This window comes from Myxine glutinosa, chromosome 8, assembly GCF_964187855.1.
Source record: "Myxine glutinosa chromosome 8, kmMyxGlut1.1, whole genome shotgun sequence".
NCBI classification, from domain to species: domain Eukaryota; kingdom Metazoa; phylum Chordata; class Myxini; order Myxiniformes; family Myxinidae; genus Myxine; species Myxine glutinosa.
Window position 1 is genome coordinate 79,354,198 of NC_136268.1, and position 15,399 is coordinate 79,369,596.

Here is a 15,399-nt window from a genome sequence, read left to right on the forward strand (position 1 = left end):
CCGGTAGGCGGATCCAAAAGGCAAGCGACTTGATACGCAAGTGGGCAAGATAAGCGGGTGCGTGGGACTACTTCGAGAGATGCGAGAGATGCGGGGGGTGAGGCGAGCTGAGTGAAAGAAGAGAGGTGCCCGGGAGAACGATTTGAAAGGAGTCCTTGCTTGCCGTTTATGAACTATTGGAGGTGCACAACTGGCGAAGGCTAAGGGACAATTTGTTGCATATGCCGCATCCCAGTCCCCCCCCCCCACCCCCTCGTTATAATTGTCCGCTCACTTTAAGCGCCACGCGAAGCTGCCGGCCGCTTGCCGCGGTACGAGGGAACACCCGGAGCGTGGACCGGAGCAGAGCGTGAACCTGGGGCCGGACCTCGACGCCTACCATCTGCTTGGACCCTTCTCTTCCTTCCCACCACCACCACCACCTTTTCGTGTAAGTGTGTTTGTACTGTCCTGGGCGTGTGATAAAATAAGACTGTATAAGGTTTGCCCTGTGTATCTGCTTCTTCTTCTTCCCTGTACATACCCTTTCGTTTCTTCCTTGGTTTTGGTTTTGTACATAATTAATAAACCTGTGTTCTTCCTTCTTATTCTTTGGGTTTCCTCTCATCCGGTCGCTTTAGTGATTTCTCCATTGATATACGTGGCACGATTTGGCCAACGCTCAGGATCGGGTTAGTTTTATTGCTGACGGCTCGAGCTTCGGATTGCTAAACCGCTCGACAATCTTCCATCTTGTCCGTGGCTCGAGCAGAAGTATCGCCCTGCTTTGCAGAGAGGGGAGCAAAGGTATCTGGGAACCCGTTGACCAGTCACCCTGGTCAATCTCAACCCCGCAAAGGAGCGCGATATCTTCTAGGACTCGGACGGCCAGCTTAATAGACGAGGGGATTAACCCCCCCTCGGTAAGGGGAGCGCCGTAACCCGAGATCCGCAACAATTGGTGTCCGGGAGTGGGATTGAAGCCCGAACCAAATTTTTATTCCACCCTAAAAAAAAAAAAATCGTCGAAATTAGGAGCGGCCGAGATCTAGTATTAAAAACCAAATTTACATCGTGCCATGGATAATCAAGGTGATCGGATGCCGGTGGGGGAGAATGAGGAGGTAAATGAGGAGTTAGAGTCGACCCAGGACCCCAGGGAAGAGGTGGGAGTAATGCAGGAGGAAAGCAAAGAAGGTGCGGTAGCGGGGGTTGCAGGTGCACAAGATGGCGGCACCTCACACGTGGTCACGGCAGCACAAAATGGCGGCGCTGCGCACATGGCTGCGGTAGCCGAGCCTGCGGCGCCAGTGAATATGGACCTATTGATGGCGCAAATATGGGCCTATATGGTAAAGTCAGACCATAAAATGAATGATATGGGCAACCAAATTGTGGGAATGAGAAATGATATGGGCAACCAAATTGGGGGAATGAGAAATGAATTGGGAAACCAAATTGGGGGATTGAGAGACGGGTTGAGTAATTTTGAAGATAGAATGGGGGAGCGATTAGAAAGCCAAATTGGGGGGCTAGAAGGCAAATTAGGGGGCGAATTGGAGGACGTGAATGGCCAAGCCAAAGAAATTAATGAGGGGTTGGCGACGGACAAAGCCACGTATGAGGCAAAAGAATTGGAAAGGGAGGTTAACCGCAGGTCGAGCGGGAAGGGCACACGGGTATGCGATGAGGTAGCGCGGCTTGAGAAGCACAGAGAAAGCAAGGCTGAGCAAGGCAAAGTCACGTGGACCGGGATAGAAATCGCGACCCGGGGTATGGGGAAGCCGGCGACCGCCGAAGTAGAAAAGAAAACTGTAAGCGCGCCAGTGGTCATCGGACTTAACAAGGAAAAAGAATTAATTCAAATTGGAATGGGAATAGTGGAAATTGGAGAGACAGCGGACGTAGAAAAGCACTCGCAGAAGGCAGAGATGGAAAATGTGCAAAGTCCGTGCTCGCATCATGATGCCGTGCTTAATCCTTATAAAGATTTGCGGGTGTTGGAGTGAGGCGGAAGAAGCGCCCAGGTGAGGCGGGCTACGCTTGGTGCAAAAAGAATTTTTGCGCGCTTGGGATGCAGGCGTAACCCGGGCGCTCGTAAAAGGTCTGTGTTGCGCGTTATGAATGGCAATGGCGCGCGCGTACAAATGGCGTCGGAGCACGAGTGTAATACCGAGTGCGAGAGCAAACGCACGTCGGAGTGTATGTGTGATGAATGCGATACAGAGTGTGGAAGTAGGAGTGATTGTGATACAGAGAGTGAGTTGGTTGTGGCGAGCGTGTGAGAATGCACACCTGTGGTGGTTGTGGCGCGTGTGCGGGAGGGCACATCGGAGAGTGTGAGTGGGTATGTGCAGGAGTGCACACCTGTGGTGAGTGTTACGGAGGACGTAACGAGGGAAGAAGGTGTGTAACAGAGAGTGTGAGTGTGCCGAGAGAAGAGTGTGCACGGAGAGAGAGTGCGGTGATAGAGTGCAGAGAATGTATGGGTTGCATGAGAGGCGCTGAGACACCTGGATGTGTGAGTGTAAAAGGGGTCGCGTATGCGTGTGAGCATGCAAGTAAAGCATCCACGTTGACCGGGTTAGCGTCTAGCCTGACGTATAGCTGACGCGAGCACTCGGTGCGCGGTGCTCTTTGTGTGTTGCGGGAGCCGGCGGGGATCGGTGTCGCGTCGCTCCTGCTCGGGGCGCCGTGCACGATTTGGGCTAGGTCCCGCCCTGCACGGTCGAGTCCGCGTTTTGCCAGGCAAAGCAGGCGGCCCGGTTCGAGGGGAGGGATGAGGGGTCGGAACGGCGCCCCGTTGTGGTGGCGGCGCTCCACCCGGGCAAGGCTAGGCCATCGCGCATGGGAGTGAAAAGCCCTGCGCCGGGATGGTGCCTTGAGCCTTGGCCCGACGAAACCTCCTCCCCTGAATCGAATGCCGGACGGACTCAACCTACAGTAGACCAAACCACCCGTATGCATTTCTCGGCTTTGCAAAGCCGAGCTGTAAAGAATGCATGGACGTACCGAGGAGGGTCAGATATAGCTGACTGTGATGATGATAGTGTTTTTGTTTGGAATTGATAGGGAATTGGCTAGAAATTACTAGTGATTCGAAATTGGGAATAGTGATGGTTGGAAATTGATACCCAGTGTCGGGGGGTGGTATCTCTACCATCCCTCACATCTTGGGGCAAAGGAGCTATAGTTTATGGGGTTATGGCGGTGAAAACCTAGCCAGGGAGGGTTAGGTTATTGATGGGATCTAGAAAGATGACCATAGGTAACGGTAGATTTAAGTCGCGACATCATACCAGTAGAGGGGACGCAGAATAGATTAGTGGTTGTTAACGACGTGGGATGTGCAATAGTATAAGGGAAGACGGGAAGCACTAAGTTAGAGGGAAAACCAGGTAGATCAGATGATGCAGTGTGTTTGTAGAGAGGATGATGGAAATGAGGAATTGGTATGTAAGTTCTTTGTGGTGAGCATGATGATTGGCATGATATTGAGTGAATGGTCCTGGAAGAAAGGAGGGTGCAAGTGCCACCAGGTGTGTGGGCACCAGGTGTGCAAGTGGAATACAGGTGGCAAGTGAGAATGGAATAGATGGAATGGAGTATGGAATGGATGGTGTGGAGTGGGTAGTGTGGAATACGTGGAGTGGAGTGGTTGGTGCGAAAAGAGTGGATGGGGAAGGATGGACCCCTTCACGAATACCTGGGGAGGGTAGTTTAAAAGTAGGTAGAGGGAGTAGGTAAATTGTGGTGGAGATTGACATCTGTGGTGCGTGTAGTAGTAAAGAAACATGTGATTGGTGCATGAGTAAAGTGGAATGGCTGGGCGTGTGGCCTGTTAGTGAGAAAGATTAAATGGGCACTCCGCCACTGTTAGTATGTCGGCCAGGTGAGGCCGCAGGTAGGCTCTGGGAGCCAGTAGTTGTTCAATGGGGCCGAGGATCCGGAGGACGGACCCGGGTAGCCCGACGCCAGAGAGGGCGGTAGGGGGTGAGAGCGCCAGAGGGCCTTCCCCAGGTAGGTTAGGGTAAGGAGCAGGTAAGCTCGGGAGACAACTACAGTGGCGGAGGTGTGCAGGTGAGCAGACCTGCTGGGAGCGCCACACGACCCAGCCCTGAAATTGTGCGAGGGCACAGGGAGTAGGATCGAGGGAATGAGACCCCAAATTGGTGAGCACCATGGTATGTTCAATGGGAGTTCGGTTTTTAGAACCGCATAGAGTAAAAATGGCCAATGGTTTTGCAGGGAAAGACCCCGGGTAGAGTAAAAGTGTTAAAGTCATTTAGAAGGTAGTTAGGATCGAAAGTCTCTTCGCACCATCTGCATCCACTCACCAAGGTGACAGGACTCCACACCACCGGTTTGTGCAAATGTCTGGTATGTAAGACGCATCATGACGTGGGGGTGACATTGTGCTTATGTTCCATCTCTTCCTCCTTAGGAGGGATTGATGGGGAATTGATTCATGGCAAATTTGGGTTTAGAGGGATTGATAACGAATTTGGATTAGGGGAGATATGGGGAAGACAGGACGTTAGCGACGAATTTGTAAATTGTGTAAATACGGGGTAGGGGCAAGGGTAGATTAGGTGACAAGGGGGGGGGACGTACGGTAGGGACGAGCTTTCTCGGCTCTGCATTACCTTGTGTTGATGTGTACTCTTGCGCCCTTGCACCCCGCTAACCCTGCTTTGTCTTCCTTCCCCACTCATGGACCGTGGTCTTTGTGTGCTGAGGGGAAAGTGTGCAGGTGTCGCAGTTGTGTGCCCGCGCCCTCGCTGCTGCCTGCCTGGACCGGTACCCCACTTTATGGACCGCAAGTCTTGTGGCCTAGCACCATATGGACCACAGGTCTGTGGCCGAGCACCACATTCATGGACCCCACATTTTGGGGCCTGGCACCTCTGCTGGGGAATGGCCATTGTGGCCAGGAGATCTTGCTTGCGGACCACGGTAAAGGTGGCACCTAAGCCATGCAGGTGGACCACCTTAGTTGGCCCCTGCTGGCCATAATTAAAGAAATGGACACATTTTGTGCCTTCTTTTTAGTACCAACTAGGCAGCAAGCAAGAAGTCGTTCAGGAACATCGGCCCAGCAGCCAAGAACATCGGCCCAGCAGAGAAGACGTTGCACGTCGTCTGCTGATTATTGAAATGTGATGACTGTGCACCGGATGGTGCTTTTCGTGTTATGGTGCTTTGGGTGCTTTGTGCATATTGGTGCTTTGGTGCTTATTGGTGCTGGTGGTATCGGTGCAGTGCAGTGTATGCCTTTCCTCTTTTCAAAAGATCTTCTTTTTGTTTCCCAAAAGACAGGTCCTGGGTTCGCGTGTAAATACAAAGTAGTGTCTTTGTAAATAATGCTCCCCACCGTCAATGTGTAGCTTGAGAATTAATTCCGTGATTCGGTTATTCTGTGGGCGTGAGTCTGATAGATAGAATGCAACGCAGCAGGCGGGACATACTTAGTTGTTTTTAAAATGTCGCACTCAGGGTGAAGTTAATAGTATTGGGTTACCACACCTGAGTGTCACACTAAGTTAAAGTTCTTTCGGGCCGGGAAGGCCCTGGAGGAAATGAGGGTGATGTGTTGCGGTTTTTAGAACCCTCCACTTTGTAAATATTGTAATAATCCCTTATAAATAATCCCTTGTAAATACTCCAATTTTTGGTGTAAAGGTCAAAGGTCGCACCCTAGTTAGGCCACGAGCAACACGTAGCACACCATAGGATCTTCTTTAGTTATTTCATTAGTATGTGTTTCAGGTAAGGATTTGTTCCCAATAGTTGAATCTGCGTTGTATTAATCAAATAACCTAGGCCCCTTTTTCCAATCCTATTCATATTGCGGCGTAGCCTTCCTCCAAATTGGGCTCCCTTGCTTGCCAGTAGCATTCGCTGCCTGGCGCAGCCGCCATTATGCACGCGGTCAAGCTGGAGAGGAAGGGCGGAGCGCCAGGAACGAAGGCGTGGCCCCTTAGTGCCCCATCAAGGGGCGGACCGGTGAGCGCTCGCAACCACTCAGAGCCGAGGCCAGCTCACCGGTAGGCGGATCCAAAAGGCAGGCGGCTTTATACACGAGTGGGCAATAAAAGCAGCTGCGTGGGACTACTTCAAGAGATGCGGGGGATGAGCTAGATGAGTGAGAGAAAAGAGGTGCCCGGGAGAACGATTTGAAAGGAGTCCTTGCTTGCCGTTTATGAACTATTGGAGGCGCACAACTGGCGAAGGCTAAGGGACGATTTGTTGCGTATGCCGCATCCCAGTCTTCCCCCCCCCCCCCCCCCATGATATAATTGTCCGCTCACGTTAAGCGCCACGCGAAGCTGCCGGCCGCTTGCCACGGTACGAGTGAACTCCCGGAGCGTGGACCGGAGCGCGAGCTTGGAGCGGGACCTCAACGCCTACCACCTGCTCGGACCCTTCTCTTCCTTCCCACCACCACCACCACCACCCTTTTCGTGTGAGTTTGTTCGGTCCTGGGGGTGATAATTAAGAGTGTATAAGGTTTGCCCTGTGTATCTGCTTCTTCTTCTTCCCTGTACACACCCTTTCGTTTCTTCCTTGGTTTTGGTTTTGTACATAATTAATAAACCTGTGTTCTTCCTTCTTATTCTTTGGGTTTCCTCTCATCCGGTCGCTTTAGTGATTTCTCCATTGATATACGTGGCACGATTTGGCCAACGCTCAGGATCGGGTTAGTTTTATTGCTAACGGCTCGAGCTTCGGATTGCTAAACCGCTCGGCAATCTTCCATCTTGTCCGTGGCTCGAGCAGAAGTATCGCCCTGCTTTGCGGAGAGGGGGGTATCTGGGAACCCGTTGACCAGTCACCCTGGTCAACCTCAACCCCGCAAAGGAGCGCAGTATCGTCTAGGACTCGGACGGCCAGCTTAATAGACGAGGGGATTAACCCCCCTCGGTAAGGGGAGCGCCGTAACCCAAGATCCGCAACAATATATATAGTTATGGCATTGGCTTTCAGGGTTTACCACAAGGGGACTTCTTGGACTCCTCCTGAACTTTTGGTCCTGAGGCCACTGGTTGTGAATAACTCCGTGGTCGGGCAGGTTGCTCGTCAACCACGAACGCCTATTGATACCGCCGAACCTATCAGGTGGAATCGGCAGATATAAAAATCAACAATGTGGAGCGCAACCATCACTGCCCCAACACCCTATCGATGTAAGTCCTGCACAAGCGTAGACTAATGCTTGCCATTAAAGTCAGGAGGTACTGTTTTCATTTAATTGACAATTTTGGTCCTCATTGGATAGATATATATCTGGTATGCCTTCCTGATGAGACCGAATAAGACCTTGTCGGGATGGCATGCGGTTGAAGTCATTGGGACTCACTCCTTTGGAGGGATCCAATTGTATGACCATGCATTCTGGCCCTTTGGGGTCACGATGTATGTGTTTTGATTCACCATGTGCTTCAGCCTAAGGGCTGAAGTGCATGTGTATGCTCATGGGATAGTCTTGTTGAACCGTGTGCTTTGGCCATGGGGTTAGGGTGCACGTCCCAAGTTGTGTTTGAATGTTTTGATTTTTTTTGGGTTTTTTGTATACAAAAGGCGTATTGCAAAGAGGTAAATAAACCCAAAATCCGGATTGTGGGCTCTGTTTAATGTTTTACTAATGACGACCATAAATTAAATCTCTGTCTTTTGACATGAGTGGCCGATGCCTGCAGGTCATAGTGCGGGAGCCCAGAAACATTTGTTTCACATCTCGAGTACAAAAGGTTTGAGGCCTGGAATATATGCATCTATGATAGGAGACCCCAAAAAGGCAATTCTTAAGTTCTGCAATTCTGCACAGCAACCAGGGGGCGCCACCAAAGACCCCTAAATGTGACTCTTAATTCACAATTTGAGTACATCTTTCAAACTTGTCTTAAAATGTTCTCTATAGGAGTGGAAATCAGAATTCCCAATTCTTAAGTTTTCAATTTGTGTATTAGGTCGCTTAAGAACGACCTAATTAATGCTAATTAATGCTAATTAGCATTTTTAATTCACAATTTGAGTACATCCATGAAACATATGGCAATGTATTCCTTAGGTCATCCTAAATCAAGATCAGTCATTCTTAAGTATCCATTTCATGTATTAACCCACTTAAGAACGCAAAATGTACTCATTGACCCCGTCCCTGGCAAGGTGAGTGTTAATTCACAATTTGAGTACATCTTTCAAATTGGTCCCAAACTGTTCAGTAGATCATCGTGAATCAAGAACAGCAATTCTTATGTGTCCATTTCATGCATCAACCCACTTAAGAATGCAGTCAGTATTGTAACGGAATTTGGGTTGTCACTGGCTGCTATCCCCCCTCCACTCCCTGGCTGGCCCTCCCTTATATGCAAGGGAGGGGCTGGAGTGCTGACCTGAGGGCAGGCCCCAAGTAGACACCCACACCAGTGCTGAGCATGCACACACCTGTCTGGCTGGCCGGATCGAGGGTGTTCAGTTTTGGTTAAGGAAGGAGTTTTGGCCTCCCAGCCAATGGGGAGGCTTCTTCCCTAACTTGAGCCAATTACACCCTAAACAGGAAGTGCCTCTCTACAGAAATGACTGTCCTGCAGTGAATAACTGGGACCAATATACAACATTGTTTGGGGAATAATAACCAGTGACTTAAAGGGAAATATTAACACATTATCAATCCAGGTTTGTGACACTATCTTGAGGGACGAACTTTCTGGGACACCCTGTAGAGGGAGTTGTCGGTTTATCATAGGACCTAATCATGGGGAATCTCCTGCTCTTTCCCTCCATAGATTCTCTGAATCGGCTGCAGAATGTCTGATGTTGCCTGCAATGCCTAGATCACTGCTTAGGTAAGTCAACAAATAGGGTTAGGGTTTGGGGTTAGGTGGCAAAACCCCGGCAGAGGTTGTAGAAGGTGACGACTCCTTGGATGGACATAAATGTGGGGCATTGCTATGGTGAACATCACTGGCGGCTTTAACAGGTGGCGTTTGGGATGAGATGGCGGTAAAGTTCTTGTAACAAGATACATGGTAACCCTAACCCTAACCCTAACCCAACCCTAACCCTAACCCTAACCCAACCCTAACCCTAACCCAACAAACAATACTATGGTGTAGGCCTAATAAGCATTCGGGGCCGATACAGAATTATGTAGCCCTAGGCCTAGGTGGCGCGCAGGAAATGTCCAGGCAGATGAGGGTATCCAAAGTTCTGTATGCATACCGATTTCAGGTTCGAACCACAGCTGAGTAGAAAATAATGACTTATTGCCTCAAAATTTGAAATAACTTCTTTTGGATTTCACTGACCAAAACTGACTGACTCGCCATGCTCACTGACCACCCGCTGTGATTTTATTTTTCAGACAATGATTTGAAACATGCAACCATGGAATCGGCCACCAATACTACGCCTACTGTCCAGCCTACTGTCCAGCCTACTGTTTCATCATTGGAACGCAGATGTATTCTTCACATCCAACGCAGTGCAGACAAGAAAGCTCGTCCAGACGTTCTACCTTTCAAGGATACGCAATGGGAAGCAGTAGAAACAGCAGCAGCTAATAGACGGCAAAAGCAACATTTCCAGGACTCTGTCTATTGTGGTGTAGTTCAGAGATTGCCTACGTCTCCTGCTGAAATGGATGGTTACCATGTTTCTTGTTACAAGAACTTTACCGCCATCTCATCCCAAACGCCGCCTGTTAAAGCCGCCAGTGATGTTCACCGTAGCAATGCCCCACATTTACGTCCATCCAAGGAGTCGGCACCTTCTACATCATCTGCCGGGATTTTGCCACCTGTTTGTCTATTCTGTGAGAAAAAGATAAAACGACTCAAAGGTGGAAGCGTCGAACTGTTGGGAAGATGTGAAACCATTGAAGCCGGTGTATCGATCCAAAATGCAGCAAAGACATTAAATGACAGTAAGGTTATTCCAAAAGTAGTTGATACGGATTTAATTGCCAAGGAGGCCCACTACCATCATTCATGTAAAAGTGCGTATTTGTTGTCAGCCAATCGAGTTTCCCAAAAGGACACACGTGAAACAAAAACGCCTTCTGAGACCAGTGTGTTGGACATTTTTGCATACATTGAGCAATCTGTAATAATAGACAACAGACCTGAACTTCTTAATTCTGTATATGAACGTTATCTTGATATTTGTTCGGCATCCGCAGAAACGCCCAGGGGAAGCGCCTTCAGCCTCTCTAGGACATTGATGAGTCACTTCAAAGCGCGCATAAAGATACAGAGTTCACTTGGGAAAAGGCTTGGAAACATCTTATATAATGCAGAAACCGCAGATGATGCAATTCGTGTTGTATATGATTACACATCTACTGATGAGAGAACAATCGCCAAAGCAGCATTGCTTTTGCGCAACCAGTTGCTCAAGGTTGAAAAGGTCGACCTTCCTGAATGTCCGACATTGGAGGATTTAAGAAACGGGGACTCGTCACCCCCAAAACTTGTAGTAGATTTTTTCAATATTTTGTACGGAGGGCTAAAACCAGAGCGATATACAGAGTCAGTAAAGCGCCGCGCAAATTCGTCTAGTCAGGATGCCTTGTTCATTGTACAACGGGGTCGCGCAAAACCTGCAAAACATGTAGCTCTTGGTATGAGTGTTAAGTCGGTCACTGGCAGTAAAAAAATGGTTCAAGTCCTGAACAGGTTTGGTCACTGTTTAAGCTACAACACATTGGAAGAAGTTGAAACTGCCACAGCTGAATCCATTCAAGAACAGAAGCTTGCTTGTCCAAAAGGAACAGTCGTAGGTAAACCAGTCGGATTAGCCTTCGACAATTTCGATGAGATGCCTCAAACCATGTCTGGAGCCAATTCGCTGCACGATACCATGGGTATTCTGTACCAAAATGTGCCAGCACCTGATGAAGAACGTGAAGCATCTGCTGTCATGGCAGTTTCAACCTCAACTAGTGCTCGGCATACATAAAGCGTGTATTGCTTGTTTCAAGAATGTGGGCCAATGCTGACCAGCCAATCATCCACCAACACCCATCAGAGGATGACGGATGGGAACTAGTGGGAGATCAATATAAACCCATCTGGTTTGAGGGAGACCAACTTCCGGAGTCGCTCGTTCCAGATGATGAAGAATTAGCTGATGCTGACGATGATGAGGTCCTAGCGCAGTCATCTTCTGATGAAGAGGACGTTGAAGGAGATGGTGATGATGGTGATGTGTAGGTTTACAATCGACCAAACCTGTTCATACGATTATATTCAGTACGGTACATATCCAAAGCATCCTGACAGGGAATTTGTAATGTTTTTGAAATTTTAAGCAAAATAATGTTAGGAATGTTGGATAAAACAACATATATACAATCATGTTGATGTTTGAGATAAATTCAATAATTTTTCGTTGATATAGTTAGTTGAGTTTTTACATACATTAAAATTTGTTTTTAGTTCAGGGTAATTCGCTTAAACATGTTAAATAGTTTATAAGCGATAGTCAGAGATAAAACAGCAATATCGCTAATAGAGTAAAAGTTAGACATTAGGTATTAATTTTTATAAAATTAACATTAAAAATTGTTTTTTGTTCCGAGATTTGAGATTTAATTGTTGATGGGCGGTAGAACCAGGACGCCAATTTACTACATGACTTACTATGATCTGATTTTGAAGCATAATTCATGCATACTAAGTACATTTTTGTGTAGTTTATAAAAAAATAAAACATTGTGTTTGTATACAATCTATGTTTCTCCTTTTTGTCAGTGTGCATTCTTAAGTGGGTTAATACATGAAATGGATACTTAAGAATGACTGATCTTGATTTAGGATGACCTAAGGAATACATTGCCATATGTTTCATGGATGTACTCAAATTGTGAATTAAAAATGCTAATTAGCGTTAATTAGCATTAATTAGGTCGTTCTTAAGCGACCTAATACACAAATTGAAAACTTAAGAATTGGGAATTCTGATTTCCACTCCTATAGAGAACATTTTAAGACAAGTTTGAAAGATGTACTCAAATTGTGAATTAAGAGTCACATTTAGGGGTCTTTGGTGGCGCCCCCTGGTTGCTGTGCAGAATTGCAGAACTTAAGAATTGCCTTTTTGGGGTCTCCTATCATAGATGCATATATTCCAGGCCTCAAACCTTTTGTACTCGAGATGTGAAACAAATGTTTCTGGGCTCCCGCACTATCAGAGGTGATGCTTTGGTTTGTTTGCTCGATTGTTTATGTTTGCTCGATATGTTTGCTCGATTATAATAAGACTAGCAAAAGTAACCGGCGTTGCCGGGTAACAATGAGTCGCTTCCTGACGGGAATATGATATACGCAATCTGGGTCCATCATCTAGATACTACAGTGAATTTTAAAAACAGATCACAAGTACACTGGAGCAGTGGTGTATCGGGGGAAAATGACGCTCGGGGCGAGATGCCAAATTGCTGCTCCTCGTAACTTCCCATAAGTCTGAAGTGTGTGTGTGTGTGTGTGTGTGTGTGTGTGTGTGTGTGTGTGTGTGTGTGTGTGTGTGTGTGTGTGTGTGTGTGTGTGTGTGTGTCTGTGTCCCTGTGTGTGTGTGTGTGTGTGTGTGTGTGTGTGTGTGTGTGTGTGTGTGTCCGTGTGTGTGTGTGTCCGCGTATGTGTGTGTGTGTGTGTGTGTGTGTGTCCGTGTGTGTGTGTGTCCCCGTGTGCCTGTGTGTGTGTCCCGGTGTGTGTGTGTGTGTGTGTGTGTGTGTGTGTGTGTGTGTGTGTGTGTGTGTGTCAGTGTGTGTGTGTGTGTGTGTGTCCCCGTGTGTGTGTGTCCATTTGTGTACCCGTGTGTGTGTGTGTGTGTGTCTGTTTGTGTGTGTCCGTTTATTTACCTGTGTGTGTGTGTGTGTGTGTGTGTCCGTGTGTGTGTGTGTCCGTGTGTGTGTGTGTGTGCGTGTGTCCCCGTGTGTGTGTGTGTCCCTTTGTGTACCCGTGTGTGTTTGTGTGTGTGTGTGTGTGTGTGTGTGCGTCCCTGTGTGTGTGTAGTATCCGTGTCAGGGCTGTAACCTTTTTACCATTTGAGCTTGTCATCAAATTTTCAAAAACGCTTTTTTATGAGAATATGGAGATAGTAAATTAATAATTTTGTCAAAATGTCAAAGGTCAACGTCACGTAAAATCATCATTTTTCATGCGATTGACCTGAAATTAAATAATTTGCACATGGGGTCAATTAATTTGTTCACCAATCAAAAGCTAGAAGCAGATTGTTTTTTTATTTAGATCTAAAGCTCAAAGGTCAAGGCTGCATAAAATCCCCTCCCAAACTCGACTCCCCTGACCCCACTCCACCCCTTTATTTTATTCCCGCACACGGTTAAAAACCACAATGCGATAAGCTCCACAAACTCTTAAACTGAATCGATTTCTCAAAATACCAACTTCAGAATTGACTCTAACAGTAACAGCTGGCCCAAATACTAAAAAAGGGTTCTTTGCTAAAAACGTTTCATTCAAAAACTGCGTCTCTGAGCAGTTCCCATGGAAGTAAAAATTAAGTTAAAAACGATTATTTCGTTAAATAAATAATAATAACCACAGAAGGAGAATCACAGCCTCGCTTAAATAAATGCATATATACACTTATTATAAAATCGAGAGATATGGTAAATTTTGTCAGATTTCACTCCAGATTTGGAAATTATTTAGTTTACAGCCTCCAATCCTCATATCAGAATCCAGATTTCGATTGTATGCTTCAAATATGTAATGATAATCGAGCATGTTTCCAAGGCAAGGCATGTTTGAGTCGGCCGAAACAAAATGGCGGCTTACGAACCCAGCGAGGTGCAGTGGGATGACTAATATGGTGGGCCACCATATTGGTCAGCCACAACATCGGGTTTCCGGATTCGCTGCAGGTTCCTATTGAGTTGATTTCAATATCAGAATTTTATTGAGGAATTTTTGGAACCCCCTACCTACCTTAGAACATCCGCTGGGACCCCAAGACGTTCCACAGGAGGTTTGGTGGGGCTATCCCCTAAACTGAGGGAGTAGTTTGGAGATGGACAGACAGACATACAGACACTCCTGTTTTATGATATAGATCAGGGGTTCTTAACCTGTGGTCCATGGACCACTTTGGGGTCTGTGGGTGGGCTTCATGGGGTCCGTGAACCAGGCGCATAAAAATTATTTAAAATTTATTTTGCTAGCTTTTTATAAAAAGTTTTATTTTTTGTCTATGTACAGGATGTTATGTACTTATTCTTGCTTACATCGGCATGCACTGGCATCAAAGACGCTGCCAACAATCCTGAAAGAAGTCTTGTCTACTGCCGTGAAGGTCGTCAACTTCATCAGAGCCAGGGCTCTGAATCATCGCGTTCTCAAGAGGTTTTGTCACGAAATGGGAGCAGAATATGAAGTCCTTCTCTACCACACAGAAGTTCGCTGGCTTTCCAGAGGACAAATCTTGAAGCGCTTGATGGAACTTAGGGCAGAAGTTTCACTTTTTTTAAGAGAAAAGGAAAGTCCACTCTCGGAACAGTTTGACAGGGAGGAGTTCATTCACGGCTTGGCTTATTTGGCGGATATTTTTGGCCATATGAATGTGGTAAGTCTTTCGATTCAAGGCCCTGCAGTCACCATTATGGATGCTGCTGAAAACCTACAAGCTCTTTTGGCCAAGCTGCCACTGTGGAAGAGGAGATTGGAGGCAGACAACTATGCAAACTTTCCAATGCTGGAGGAAGTGCTTCTGCAGGATGGAGTCAAGAGAGACAAAGCCTAGGCAGAAATGAGCAGACACCTGGAAACACTGCAGAACTCTTTCGAAGGTTACTTCTGCTCAGATGACCTTAAAGTTGAAACGTGGATTCGTAATCCTTTCCTTGTGGATATAAACTGTATTAATGATGCAGACCTTGCCAAAGATGACCTCATTGACCTGAGGACAAAGGAAATGATACGACATGAGTTCAACTCGAAGAGTCTTGGAGAATTTTGGTGTTCCTTGACACAAGCCTACCCTCGTCTGGCAAAGCGAGCTGTGGGAGCTCTGATTCCGTTTACAACCACATATCTTTGCGAGTCAGGATTTTCAGCACTTGTTACCATCAAAACGAAAAGTAGAAATCGATTGGATGTCAAACATGACATGCGTGTTACCTTGTCAAAGACCACTCCCCAATTTCATCTTCTTATTGAAGCCAAACAACAACAGCCTTCTCACTGAAATGTACTTTTGAGCAGAATTAAAGTTTATTTTTTGTTCAATTTGCACAATTTGGATATATTTCATTTTATTCAGGGAATGGTCATTGATTTTTGCATGAAAAAAGTGAGATATATTCTTTGTAAAGATTGTTTTTTTAATTCTGATTATGAAGGCATGTGAAGGAAATAATTTTCCTATGCAAGAAAATGTATTCATTGTAGGCAAAAT

General features: G+C 46.8%; 1 protein-coding gene across 2 annotated transcripts in view; it reads right to left on the reverse strand.

The window, feature by feature from the left end:
* Positions 1-15,399, reverse strand: part of LOC137432617 (netrin-G1-like) — a 377,178-nt gene that overhangs the window by 260,568 nt on the left and 101,211 nt on the right. The gene's annotated exons all lie outside the window — the stretch shown is intronic.